General features: G+C 41.8%; 1 protein-coding gene across 2 annotated transcripts in view; it reads right to left on the bottom strand.

The window, feature by feature from the left end:
• Positions 1–15,248, bottom strand: part of NFE2L2 (NFE2 like bZIP transcription factor 2) — a 175,003-nt gene that overhangs the window by 48,178 nt on the left and 111,577 nt on the right. The window lies entirely within an intron of this gene.

Genomic DNA, 15,248 nt, shown 5'->3' with positions numbered 1-15,248 from the left:
TATAAACATAAACTATTAAGTTCTTTTCATAAATGTTTGAAATTTGGGCATAATAAAAAAGAACTGGTCTGAACTGGGAAGACCTAGAGATTCTTCAAAATGAAAATAAAGGAGTTGGCTTAGAATTAAGCTCTTCAAGGGCTAGAGACTTTGCTATTTTGTTTTATCCCTAGTGTATTTTATTTAACTTGATATGGGAGACTCTTGATAAATATTTGTTAAATGAATGAATGATTGCATGAATAGACTTGTTGATGTCTAAATTTTCTTCCAACATCAAAGCACTGCTTTTATAAGAAGATGACAGGAAAGAGAGTACATTGTATAAGAGTATTTTGTAGAAAATATTTTGTTGTGTTGTATTGGAGTACATGAATTAAAAATATCAACTGCTGGTTTGGCTAAGACCTTGGTATTTATGTTGAAATAGACAGGCTGTATATGTCATTTTTGTACATTTTTTGTTAGATATTGTAACATTCATTTTCTACTCATCATGGAATTTTCTGAGTCAAACAAACATGACCTTGAAGGAGACTCTGTAACATGCTGCTGCTGCTGCTGCTAAGTCACTTCAGTCGTGTCCGACTCTGTGCGACCCCATAGTCGGCAGCCCACCAGGCTCCGCTGTCCCTGGGATTCTCCAGGCAAGAATACTGGAGTGGGTTGCCATGGCCTTCTCCAGTGCATGAAAGGGAAAAGCGAAAGTGAAGTTGCTCAGTCGTGTCCAACTCTCAGCGACCCCATGGACTGTAGCCCACCAGGCTCCTCCGTCCTTGGGACTTTCCAGGCAAGAGTACTGGAGTGGGGTGCCATTGCCTTCTCTGTCTGTAACATGAGCTTTGCTTTATTATAAGGGAATGTCAGATTCCAGTTAGAAAATATTATAAATATTTTTTAATAATGGCAGTGGAAAATAAGGAATAATTCTTAGTGTTCTTTGCAACTCTTTATGTTTGTAACTTAGGAGTCCTTGCTGGCTAAATTCTCTGGTACTACTGCCAAGAATTTGAAGACTGCATAAACATTTTCATTTGCTGAAATATTAATGTCTTAATTTCAAAACCACATAACACTTGGTCCAATAGCTAATGATCTCTACTATTCACTTTTACATTGCCCTTAATTCAGAAATATTTTCCAACCTCAATTCTACATATGAGACTGAATACGCTATATAAAGCCAGTGGCTCACTATGAGCCTGTAAAAGGAGATCAACATTGATCTTAGCTACTTATATTTGGTATAAGCAGAGCTGGCACTGTCACAACTACATGATTTCAGAGACTCACAAAGTAATGCTTTCCTTGCTTAATACATGCTTTTAAAAAAACTTTCCTACCTGCTTCTCAATGACTAAATGGTTGGCACTGGTTTTTCTCTGAGTGGTAGGTGTGCTGCTGCTGCTGCTAAGTCTCTTCAGTCGTGTCCAACTCTGTGCGACCCCATAGATGGCAGCCCACCAGGCTCCCCCGTCCCTGGGATTCTCCAGGCAAGAATACTGGAGTGGGTTGCCATTTCCTTCTCCAGTGCATGAAAAGGAAAAGTGAAAGTGAAACTGAAGTCGCTCAGTCGTGTCTGACTCTCAGCGACCCCATGGACTGTAGCCCACCAGGCTCCTCCATCCATGGGATTTTCCAGGCAGGTGTAGGAGTAGGGGAATGTTTACTTCCTACCTTGTGTATTTCTGAACTGTTTGATATTTTTAAGCAAGCACCGTATACTCGGTTGCTTTAGTTGTGTCCGACTCTCTATGACCCCACGGACGGTAGCCCGCCAGGCTCCTCTGTCCATGGGATTTTCCAGGCAAGAAAACTGGATTGGGTTGCCATGCCCTCCTCCAGGGGATCTTCTCAACCCAGGGATCGAACTCACGTCTTTTGTGTCTCCTGCATTGGCAGGCAAGTTTTTTACCACTGCGTCACCAGGGGAAAGGCCTATTTACATATTAATATTTGAATTAGTAATGTATACTCATAACTCAAATATTTAAAAACTATAAATGTGACAGTTTCTTCCTTCCCTGTCTCCCATTCATTAGAGCTCCTCCCCTTTTCTCCTCCCAATCTACTGTTACTGGTCTCTTGGATATTATTTCACAGTAGCTTGTGTATATATAAGCATACACTTAACATGTATTTTTTTTTCTTTTTATCACACAAAATGTAGCGGATAGTGCATACTGCTCTGTATCTTGCATTTTTCCTTAAATATCTTGGAGATTTTTTTGTATCAGTACAATATAGAGCACATCCTCATTATCTTTCTTTTTTATTTCTATCTTTTTATAGCTGTATAATTTTCCATTAGTATGGTGTGCTTAATCGCTCAGTCGTGTCCAACTCTTTGCGACCCCATGGACTGTAGCCCACTAGGCTCCTCTGCCCGTGGGGATTCTCCAGGCAAAAATTCTGGAGTGAGTGGCCATGTCCTCCTCCAGGGGATCTTCCCAATCCAGAGATCGAACCCAGGTCTACCGCATTGCAGGTGGATTCTTTACCATCTGAAGCACCAGGGAAGCCCAAGAAGACTGAAGCAGGTAGCCTATCCCTTCTCCAGGAGACCTTCCCGACCCAGAAACTGAACCGGGGTCTCCTGCATGGCAGGTGGATTCTTTACCAGCTGCTACCAGGAAGTCTGTTGTTCCATGTCCAGTTCTAACTGTTGCTTCCTGACCTGCATACAGGTTTCTCAAGAGACAGGTCAGATGGTTGGGTATTCCCATCTCTTTCAGAATTTTCCACAGTTTATTGTGATCCACACAGTCAAAGGCTTTGGCATAATCAATAAAGCAGAAATAGATGTTTTTCTGGAACTCTCTTGCTTTTTCAATGATCCAGCGGATATTGGCAATTTGATCTCTGGTTCCTCTGCCTTTTCTAAAACCAGCTTGAACATCTGGAAGTTCACGGTTCACATATTGCTGAAGCCTGGCTTGGAGAATTTTGAGCATTACTTTACTAGCATGTGAGATGAGTGCAATTGTGTGGTAGTTTGAGCATTCTTTGGCATTGCCTTTCTTTGGGATTGGAACGAAAACTGACCTTTTCCAGTCCTGTGGCCACTGCTGAGTTTTCCAAATTTGCTGGCATATCGAGTGCAGCACTTTCACAGCATCAGCTTTGAGGATTTGAAATAGCTCAACTGGAATTCCAACAGACTGGTTCCAAAGAGGAAAAGGAGTACATCAAGGCTGTATATTGTCACCCTGCTTATTTGACTTATATGCAGAGTACATAATGAGAAACGCTGGGCTGGAAGAAACACAAGCTGGAATCAAGATTGCTGGGAGAAATATCAATAACCTCAGATATGCGGATGACACCACCCTTATGGCAGAAAGTGAAGAAGAACTAAAGAGCCTCTTGATGAAGGTGAAAGAGGAGAGTGAAAAAGTTGGCTTAAAGCTCAACATTCAGAAAACTAAGATCATGGCATCTGGTCCCATCACTTCATGGCAAATAGATGGGGAAACAGTGCAAACAGTGTCAGACTTTATTTTTTTGGGCTCCAGAATCACTGCTGATGGTGACTGCAGCCATGAAATTAAAAGACGCTTACTCCTTGGAAGGAAGGTTATGGCCAACCTAGATAGCATATTTAAAAGCAGAGACATTACTTTGCCAACAAAAGTCCGTCTAGTCAAGGCTATGGTTTTTCCAGTGGTCATGTATGGATGTGAGAGTTGGACGGTGAAGAAAGCTGAGCGCTGAAGAATTGATGCTTTTGAACTGTCATGTTGGAGAAGACTGTTGAGAGTCCCTTGGACTGCAAGGAGATCCAATCAATCCATTCTAAAAGAGATCAATCCTGGGTGTTCATTGGAAGGTCTGATGTTGAAGCTGAAACTCCAATACTTCGGCCACCTCATGCGAAGAGTTGACTCATTGGAAAAGACCCTAATGCTGGGTAGGATTGGGGGCGGGAGGAGAAGGGGACGACAGAGGATGAGATGGTTGGATGGCATCACCGACTCGATGGACATGGGTTTGGGTAGACTCCGGGAGTTGGTGATGGACAGAGAGGCCTGGCGTGCTGCAATTCATGGGGTCGCAAAGAGTCGGACACGACTGAGCGACTGAACTGAACTGAACTGAACTGACCAGGAAGTCACTTAGTATACTGAGTGCTAAGTTGCTTCAGTCAAGTCTGACTCTTTATGATCCCATGGATTGTAGCCCACCAGGCTCTTCTGTCTATGGGATTTCCCAGGCAAAAATATTGGAGTGGGTTGCCATTTCCTTCTCCAGGAGAACTTCCTGACGCAAGGATTAAACTTGAGTCTCCTATATTGGCAGGTGGGCTCTTTACCACTAGCACCACCTGGGAAGCCCTTATACTGGGTGGTCAAAAGTTCATTCAGATTTTCCTATAACATCTTATGGAAAGAAAACTGAGCATATTTTTTTGCCAACTCAAGATATTAATGCTTCATGATTTATTTAACAGGTATTGTATTGATGGTCATTGGACTGTTTCCAATCTTGGTATTACAAGTAATGCTTCAATTAATAACCTGTACCTACATCATTTTATATGTCAAATCTATTCATAGAATATATTAGATTAGAAGGGATTGTTGAGTCAAAGGGTATATGTGCTTATAAGACTGATTGATATTGTCAAATTAACCTCCACGGACTTGTTACAATTTACAGTCATACAAAGACAATCAGACTTAGATTTTTGAAAATCTGATATGTGAAAAATTATATATCAGCATAGCTTTAATTTGCATTTATCTTATGTAAGAATTTGAATATCTTTTCATATATTTATGAACTTCTCTATGAGTTGTTATGATATTGTGATTTATAATGAGAAATATATATTTGTTTTTCTGGCACAGAGCTCCTAAAACCCTTGGAATTCCCTAAGTGGTGATAGCAGTAAACATGTATTATGTTATGTTAACAAGACAACTTTTAGAAAGCACCTAAGATTGAGGGCTGGTTGACAGGAGAGCCAATGATGTGATTAGAGGGTTGGAACTTGTTTCTCCATGTCCTGGGAGGGGAAAGGGGCTGGAGATCGAGTTCAATCACCAATGGAAAATAATTTAGTCAATCATGTCCATGTAATGAAGCCTCCATACAAACCCAAAAGAAGAGGTTCAGAGATCTTTTGGGATTGGTGACACGTGGACATTCAGGGAGAGTAGTGAGCCTAGAGAGGGCTTGGAAGCTCCTCAACCTTTCCCCATACTTTACCCTATGCATCTCTTCCATCTGGCTGTTCCCGAGTTATCTTCTTTTACAGTAAACCAGTAATCCAATAAGTAATCCAATTTATCTGAATTCTGTAAGCTACTCTACCAAATGAATCAAATCCAAAGAGGGGAGCATTGGAAATTCCAATCTACAGCCCTTCTTTAGAAGTGCAAGTGACAACTTGGACTTGCTATTGATCTCTGAAGTGGAAAATGGACAGTCTTGGATTAAACCCTTAACCAGCCGGATCTAATGTTACCTCTGGGTAGGTAGTGTCAGAACTTAGCTGAATTGTAGGACAGTCAGTTTGTTGATATAATAATCTGCCCCCTCCACACACACACACACACACACACACACACACATTGGAATTGGTACCAGAACCCTTTAGTTATTTATTGATTTCCATTCCCCATGTTTCTATTGGGTTGTCAATTTTTTTGTTCTTATTTATTTCTAGTAGTGCTCTGTATATAAGGGATATTAGTATTTTGTAATATGACTTGAAAATACTTTTTCCTGGTTTGTTTAATTATGGTGCTATATATATATATCCACACAGAATTTTTTTAAATTTTTACATAATTAAATTTATAAATTTTTAAATGGCTTCTGGATTTTTTTTTTTTTTTTGGCTTCTGGATTTTGAGTCACATTTATAAAGACCTTCCAAGGTTATAAAGAAATTCTTTCATAGTTTTCTTTTAGTAATTTTAGTATGATTTTTTTTTACACTGAAATATATGATTTCTTTGTATTTTATTGTACAGTGTGAAGTGTGGATCCAGTTTTATTCCAGATGACTATTCAGTTATACCAATATCATTTATTGAACAGTTGCTCTTTTTCCTGGTGATTTATCATATACTAATTCCTTTATCTATCTGGGTCTGTATCAGAACACTCTTGGGGCTTCCCAGGTGGCACTAGTGGTAAAGAACCCACCTATCAATGCAGGAGACATAAGAGATGTGGATTTGATCCTTGGATCGGGAAGATCCACTGGAGGAGGTCATGGCAACCCACTCCGGTATACTTGCCTAGAGCATCCCCACGGACAGAGGAGCCTGCTGGGCTACAATCCATAGAGTTGCACAGGGTGGGACACTACTGAAGCAACTTAGCATGCATGCATGCAGAACATTCTCATCTGTTCCATTCATCTGTATATTCATTTATGGACTAGTCCCACATTGTTTTAATTACTGAGGCTTTATAATGTGTTTTAACATCTGACCTTTTCTCACACACAGATATTTCTCTTCTTTTCAGAATTTTCCTGGTTATTCTACCCCTGTCTCCAATATAAATTTGAGGATTATTTTGTCAACTTCAAAAGGAAAAAAAATTGGCATTTTATTGGAATTGTGTTAAAATTTTAAAGTAGCTCTGAGATAAATAACACTTTAACAATTTTTTATTTTCCTATCCAGTTATGTCTTCTACTTGTTCAAATCTTTTTTTGGAGTCCCCCCTCCCTTTTTTTTCTTTTAAGTTTTCTACATATAGGTCTTGTGCATATTTGTTAAATTTATTTCTAGGTATTTTCTCTTTTTTGTTGCTACTTTAAATAATGTCCTTTATCCTTCTATCTTCTAATAGGTTATTGTTTGTATATGTGAGATCAGTTGGTTTCTATATATTAATTTTGCATCCTTCTAATTTACTGAATTCTCTTATTATTTATAATAATAATAAGACAGATGGGTCATGGTGGAGAGGTCTGACAGAATGTGGTCCACTGGAGAAGGGCATGGCAAACCACTTCAGTATTCTTGCCTTGAGAACCCCAAGAACAGTATGAAAAGGCAAAAAGATAGGACAATGAAAGATGAACTCCCCAGGTCAGTAGGTGCCCAATATGCTACTGGAGATCAGTGGAGAAATAACTCCAGAAAGAATGATGGGATGGAGCCAAAGCAAAAACAATACCCAGCTGTGGGTGTGACTGGTGATGGAAGCAAAGTCCTATGCTGTAAAGAGCAATATTGCATAGGAACCTGGAATGTTAGATCCATGAATCAAGGCAAATTGGAAGTGGTCAAACAGGAGATGGCAAGAGTGAACATCGACATTCTAGGAATCAGCGAACTAAGATGGACTGGAATGGGTGAATTTAACTAAGATGACCATTCTATCTACTACTGTGGGCAGGAATCCCTTAGAAGAAAAGGAGTAGCCATCATGGTCAACAAAAGAGTCCAAAATGCAGTACTTGGATGCAATCTCAAAAACAACAGAATGATCTCTGTTCGTTTCCAAGGCAAACCATTCAATATCACAGTAATCCAAGTCTATGCCCCGACCAGTAACACTGAAGAAGCTGAACTTGAACGGTTCTGTGAAGACCTACAAGACCTTTTAGAACTAACACCCAAAAAAGATGTCCTTTTCATTATAGGGGACTGGGACGCAAAAGTAGGAAGTCAGGAAACACCTGGCATAACAGGCAAGTTTGGCTTTGGAGTACAGAATGAAGCAGGGCAAAGGCTAATAGAGTTTTGCCAAGAGAACGCACTGGTCATAGCAAACACCCTTTTCCAACAACACAAGAGAAGACTCTACACATGGACATCACCAGATGGTCAACACCGAAATCAGATTGATTATATTCTTTGCAGCCAAAGATGGAGAAGCTCTATACAGTCAGCAAAAACAAGACCGGGAGCAGACTGTGGCTCTAATCAGGAACTCCTTATTGCCAAATTCAGACTTAAATTGAAGAAAGTAGGAAAAACCACTAGGCCATTCAGGTATGACCTAAATCAAATCCCTTATGATTATACAGTGGAAGTGACAAATAGATTTAAGGGACTAGATCTGACAGACAGAGTGCCTGATGAACTATGGACAGAGGTTCGTGACACTGTACAGGAGACAGGGATCAAGAGCATCCCCATGGAAAAGAAATGCAAAAAAGCAAAATGGCTGTTTGAGGAGGCCTTACAAATAGCTGGGAAAAGCGAAAAGCAAGAGAGAAAAGGAAAGATATTCCCATCTGAATGCAGAGTTCCAAAGAATAGCAGGGAGAGATAAGAAAGCCTTCCTCAGTGATCAATGCAAAGGAAATAGAGGAGATTGGGAAAGACTAGAGATCTCTTCAAGAAAATTAGAGATACCAAGGGAACATTTCATGCAAAGATAGGCTCAATAAAGGATAGAAATGGTATGAACCTAACAGAAGCAGAAGATATTAAGAAGAGGTGGCAAGAATACAAAGAAGAACTGTACAAAAAAGATCTTCATGACCCAGATAATCATGATGGTGTGATCACTCACCTAGAGCCAGACATCCTGGAATGTGAAGTCAAGTGGGCCTTAGAAAGCATCACTACGAACAAAGCTAGTGGAGGTGATGGAATTCCAGTTGAGCTATTTCAAATCCTCAAAGATGATGCTGTGAAAGTGCTGCACTCAATATGCCAGCAAATTTGGAAAACTCAGCAGTGGCCACAGGACTGGAAAAGGTCAATTTTCATTCCAATCCCAAAGAAAGGCAATGCCAAAGAATGCTCAAACTACCGAACAATTGCACTCATCTCACATGCTAGTAAAGTAATGCTCAAAATTCTCCAAGCCAGGCTTCAGCAATACATGAACTGTGAACTTCCAGATGTTCAAGCTGGTTTTAGAAAAGGCAGAGGAACCAGAGAACAAATAGCCAACATCCGCTGGATCATTGAAAAGCAAAAGAGTTCCAGAAAAACATCTATTTCTGCTTTATTGACTATGCCAAAGCCTTTGACTGTGTGGATCACAATAAACTGTGGAAAATTCTGAAAGAGATGGGAATACCAGACCGTCTGACCTGTCTCTTGAGAAACCTGTATGCAGGTCAGGAAGCAAGAGTTAGAACTGGACATGGAACAACAGACTGGTTCCAAATAGGAAAAGAAGTACGTCAAGGCTGTATATTGTCACCCTGCTTATTTAACTTCTATGCAGAGTACATCATGAGAAATGCTGGGCTGGAAGAAACACAAGCTGGAATGAAGATTGCTGGGAGAAATATCAGTAACCTCAGATATGCAGATGACACCACCCTTATGGCAGAAAGTGAAGAAGAACTAAAGAGCCTCTTGATGAAAGTGAAAGAGGAGAGTGAAAAAGTTGGCTTAAAGTTCAACATTCAGAAAACTAAGATCATGGCATCCGGTCCCATCACTTCATGGCAAATAGATGGGGAAACAGTGGAAACAGTGGCTGACTTTATTTTTCTGGGCTCCAAAATCACTGCAGATGGTGATTGCAGCCATAAAATTAAAAGACGCTTACTGCTTGGAAGGAAAATTATAACCAACCTAGATAGCATATTTAAAAGCAGAGACATTACTTTGCCAACAAAGGTCCGTCTAGTCAAGGCTATGGTTTTTCCAGTGGTCATGTATGGATGTGAGAGTTGGACGGTGAAGAAAGCTGAGCGCTGAAGAACTGATGCTTTTGAACTGTGGTGTTGGAGAAGACTCTTGAGAGTCCCTTGAACTGCAAAGAGATCCAACCAGTCCATCCTAAAGGAGATCAGTCCTGAGTGTCCATTCGAAGGACTGATGTTGAAGCTGAAACTCCAATACTTTGGCCACCTCATGCGAAGTGTTGACTCATTGGAAAAGACCCTAATGCTGGGAAGGATTGGGGGCAGGAGGAGAAGGGGATGTCAGAGGATGAGATGGTTGGATGGCATCACCGACTCGATGGACATGAGTTTGGGTAAACTCTGGGAGTTGGTGATAGACAGGGAGGCCTGGCATGCTGCGATTCATGGGGTCACAAAGAGTCGGACAGGACTGAGCGACTGAACTGAACTTATTATTTATAATAGTTTTTATTGGGCTTATCAAGATAAAATCTTATCATCTGCACATTGCGAGTATTTTTTTTCTTTCCCACTTTTTTATATTTGAAGTCTTTATTTTGTCTATGATTGCTAGTATCTTATGGAAAATTTTAACTAATAATGGTTGTAGCAAGCCCTTCTGTCTTATTCCTACCTCTAGCATTTCCCCATCAAGCAGAATGCTTATCTTGGGAATGACATAGATATTTTCTATCATATTAAAGAAATATTCATCTCTTCTTATTTCAAGTGCTTTTTATCAAGTGGTTGAAATCATGAGCATTTTAATAAACACTAACTACAAAAAGCTATTCTTCTGACCATCTGTCCTTCAACCTCCAATCTCCTGCTGATGTCTTCCACTTGGCTGGTCCTAAAAGAAGACAGAAGGGGAGGGATTCCTCAGGGTCAGCTTCCGAGAGCACAGAGCAGTGTAGAGCAGAAGGATTGAGGTCAGGTCTGGAAGATCAGACAGGGTATATACTGTACAGAAACCAATAGTGGATAACAAAACAGTCTCTCTCTTCATCAACTGAAGATGTTTATAGGTGGCTAAAGCAGTTTTCTTGAAGCTAGTAGCATCGCCTTTGCTTATTAAAAAAAAAGTGAAAGGGGACTTCCCTGGTGGACCAGGGAAGACTCTTAGCTCCCAGTGGAGGGGGCCTGGGTTTGATCCCTGTTCAGGGAACTAAGATCCCACATGCCACATGGCACAGCCTAAAACAAAAAGGGTGGGGTCTCAGTCTTAGGCAATTATACGTGGAAAGCTGCTGGTACTAACCTTTTCTAGATCTAACGTTAGTAAGCCCAGGGTCTGCATTTCATTGTCAGGACTGATTGAGCTTCTCTTTTTTTTTTTCACATTTACTTTTAGGATTGAGCTTCTTGAATACAGTTTCCCCCTGTATCTAGTACCTTATTTTTAAAACCTTGTCACTCCTTCCCCAGATCTAAAAATAATATTCTAGTGTGATGGGGATCAGATGCATCAGTTGTCAGCACCGGAACCAGACACTGTATCTTCTGGGAAGGACCCAGCTGAACACGCCCTTTTTTTTTACCAGCACCGTGGCCAGTCTCCAGGGCTATTCCGTTCAGGCCTACCTCAGATGCCCCACACATCAGCAGGCCTGGCAGTGGGGGCAGCAATTTCACCTGACTGTGCCACATGATGCCCTCTCTGACAGGCTGCTTCCCTCTGCCAAACGTTTGGAAACTGTTCCAAACTCTGCAGCAATCCCGGCCTCCTACTGCACAGGCTGCGTGTTCAGGAGACTTCGTGGCTCAGAGGGTTGCCAGATATAAGACAAGGCACCCAGTTAAATTTAATTTCAGATAAACAGTGAATAATTTCTAGTATATCATAAATATCACAAGGGACATCCTTATACTAAAAAATTATTCTCTGTTTATGTGAAATTCACACTCAGCTGGGTGCCCTGTATTTTGCTCTACTAAATCTGGCAACTCTCATCACAGATAATCCTCCACTTGTGCTTCCCCTACTCCTCTAGTATTCTTGCCTGGAGAATCCCATGACAGAGGAGCCTGGGTGGGCTACAGTCCATGGAGTTGCAAAGAGTTGGACACAACTGAGCAACAAAAACAACAACAATGCTTCCCATCCTCTCTCCCAATTTCAAAATCCCTCCACTGGCATCAAGTTCACTAAAGTGTTAACAACTCAAAAGGGGTATTAACTATACAGGTCATAGTTAGGAGTCACTTTTGTGGCCTTGGCCTCTGACTTGACTTGACTTCAACTTCCATTAACAGTGACTAGTTTTTCCTATCGGTAAATTTATTCTTTGGCACCAAGAAAGACATTTCAGTGTCAGTGGAGAACAAGAGTGGGGCATAAAAAAAGTACATCTCAGCAGGTGTCTGTAGGAATGGGGGGTGGGGTATCCAGGAGTAACTTAAAGGAACACCTGCAGGAAAGAGAATGTTGAAGCTAACTTGGACCATCTGACGATTTTTCCTGACTTAGATCTGTGCCTTACTCCTTCTTTGTGTCCCCCTTTCCTTCTCCTCTCACCCCCAGGTGCTCTGAAAGTAAAGAATCTGCCTGCAATGTGGGAGACCCAGGTTCGATCCCTGAGTGGGAAAGATCCCCTTGAGGAGGTCGTGGCAACCCACTCCAGTATTCTTGCCTGGAGAATCCCATGGACTGAGGAGCCTGGCAGGCTACAGTCCATGAGGCCACAAAGCGTCGGACACAACTGAGCGACTTTCACTCACATCCTCAGGTGCAGGGCATGGGCTGTGTCCCAGTAGAATGGAAAGGAGGAGACCTGGTAAAGGAAACAGCTATCAAGCAACCAAGGGCTGGGGGCAAAATGGGCCAGGAGAAGTAAAACCAAGAAATATTTAAATATTAGCGGCTTGACATTTAAGGAAAAAGTCCAAAGTTAGCCAAGAATAACTGCTTATTGCAGGATTCAAAACCTCTGAGTGACAAAACTTCTGAAAGAGGAAGTGGTGGTAGCACGGGGCACCCTGCTGACCCATCTCCCTGCCCGAGCACTTCTCCATTCCATCCTCCAGGCAGCCTCACAGAGCAGAGACAAAACATTGTGGCCCTCTCCTTGCAGGCGCTGTGAACCACATGGCTGAGGCTGACCCAGCGGCTCTCTCTATGAAGTCAATAAACTGGACCACAGCCTTATTTTCTGAGACTGACTCAATCTGACCGGCCTTCCCAAATGCAGTGGCCCAAGAGGTTAAGAGGTCAGTCAGTCATGAGGCAGACACAACTTTACCTCACAGGACTGCTTCCATGTGGTGTCCAAGTTCATGGAGGCAGGAGACTGACTGTTCAGGGGAGCCAGCCTGGGTTAAACTGTGCCCTGTAAGTTTGTGTTGGCTGTCATTACCCCCCACCCCAGGGTTTTTGAGCTGTACCAAGCAACTGTGGAACCCTCGCTGTAAGGCCCTGTGCACATCTGACTTGCCAGAGAAGCTGAAGAGTTTGGGGCTTCCAAGTGAGTAGAGTGGCCCATCTCATCATGGTTTGTCCAGGACTTGCCCTGTTTAAGCACAGCAAGTCTCACACTCCAGGAAACCCCTCAATCTAAGGCAAAATGTAGTCATTCTGCAATCAAGACCGCCAAAACTTGGGTACCTGTATATCAGTTACCATGGCTGTAAAAGGCTGGGGTTGGCCAGTACAGCTTCTAATGTTTCTGCTGCATCTAATAGTCCATGATTCACCCTCAGGCACCTGACCTTACCCATCAGCTCCAAACAAAATTTACTTGATCCAAGCCCTGAGTTCATGTAATCTGAAGATAAACTAGTCATCAGTGTGTTAACAGGAGAGGTTGAGCGAATTTAACAATGGCTCTAGGAGGAAGGCATATGGTTGGAGCTGAGTGGTTCTAATAATGGTGGGAGTTCACCTTGGGAAATGGAATATCCGGCTCTGTGCCATCCTGAGAGGAAGATATATTTAGGCAGGTAGTTTGGAGGCGCCAGCCTGACAGAGTTGGTCTGATAGGCTTATTTCAGCTTCACAGTAAGAACAATAGCCACAGGCAGGCCAGTCTTGTCTGTCTCCAGCTAACTTTCACACTATGACATGAATAAAGTCAGTAGTTGAAACCACAGACCAGAGAAGAAAGGAAATAGTCTACTGATAGACTATTTTTGAGTGCATCTGCTCAGAGCCCCGTTCTGCCATCTGAAATACAGATATGCAGCTATAATTTTTGGGGTAGGTAAGAGTTCAAACTCTGGGATCACAACCTACTAACTAGGCAAGTATTAGGCAGAATCATATGAAGTTGCTGATATTAGACCTTTTTTGACCTGCCAAAACAGGAATTCCATGTGGTTCAGGTAATAACTTATTATCTCTTTTCCTTGGTTTCCTTGTGTGTGAAATGCAGAGGCACCAACCTTGAGGGATTGCAGAGAGAAGACAGGCAGGTGTTCAGACAGCCCCTGGCTCACACCCCCTTCCTAGTGATGTCCACTCTATGGCTCCACCACCTCCACCTCTGTCACTCCTGGTGAAAAAGCATGCAAGGCCCGTCAGCTGAACCCTGGGAGACCCAGCCTGGTTCCAGGACACCTGACACCAACAAACCAAAGCAGACTGATCACTTTAGCTGAAGGTAAAACTTCATTCTCATCCCAGGGTTCAGAAAGAAGAATAAGGTTCATACCACAGATTTTTCAGGTCATTCTGAGAACTGAAGGTTTTGCTTTTTCTCTTACTACAGAACAATCAGCTCCAAAGCCTAGCAAAGGGCTTCAATGATGGAGTTTTGCTGTAATAAAACTGGGCATCACCTTTAGCCTTACATCTGTGTTTGTAGCAACCACATAAGGCAGCCACCTTATTCAATTTAGTTATATACGCACACAGACGTAGACATTGGGAAGTGTATGCGAAACAAATGAAATAGTCTCATCATTATCAGAGTACAAAAAAAGTTACACTGAATTTCTTCTCTCAATAACTAACAGGAAGCAATAAAAAGAGAGGAAACATAAAACATTTTGCTGTGGTATTATCGTCATAATTAAATAAAATTTATTAACTTAAGCAAATTCACTTGGCTTTTTATAGCTTCAGGAACCTAGGAAATAGCTTCCTTACATATCATGAGGAAGTGCATCCCTAGGTCTCTTAATATGTTTCTTCCCTATACCACTCCTGTGTTTCATCTGTTTTTTTTTTTTTTTTCCAGTTCATTCCCTTGACGTAAAGCAATCTCTTCACACGAGAATAGAGAACACTACAATCCTAAGGTCAAATGACAGCTAGGGGAGACTTTGGACCCCAAAGCCAGCATTTCCCTACTGTCTTGATCCCATAGACACAAAAATCACAAATCTAAAAAAGAAAACAACCTTGTGCCTGGCTCGGTTTAAATTCTCTCTCAAGCAGGCCTCTTAACTGTGAGAAAGTTCAAATTCTCAACATGTATTAACAAAAGGTGTTCACAACAGAACGCCTGGTTGTGCCGAATAATGGCTTTGTTCTGTGAATTAATTGTTTCTTGGTGACAGAGGCTGAGCTCTGGAACTTCTGGGTATGGCTTGGCAGGGCATTTTTGCTTGGCGTGGCTCTCTTAAGTGGGTAGAATAGGCTTGGTTGGGCACCTGGTATTCTGTAGCCAGTAATTATACTACAATTGTTACTGTGCATCACCGAAACTTCAGCTTTTGACCAGAAGCCAAGTGTACTCTAAAA

This window comes from Giraffa tippelskirchi, chromosome 3 (genome assembly GCF_054371585.1).
Source record: "Giraffa tippelskirchi isolate mGirTip1 chromosome 3, T2T-mGirTip1v1.2.pri, whole genome shotgun sequence".
NCBI lineage: Eukaryota > Metazoa > Chordata > Mammalia > Artiodactyla > Giraffidae > Giraffa > Giraffa tippelskirchi.
This window is presented reverse-complemented; position numbering and strand designations above follow the sequence as displayed.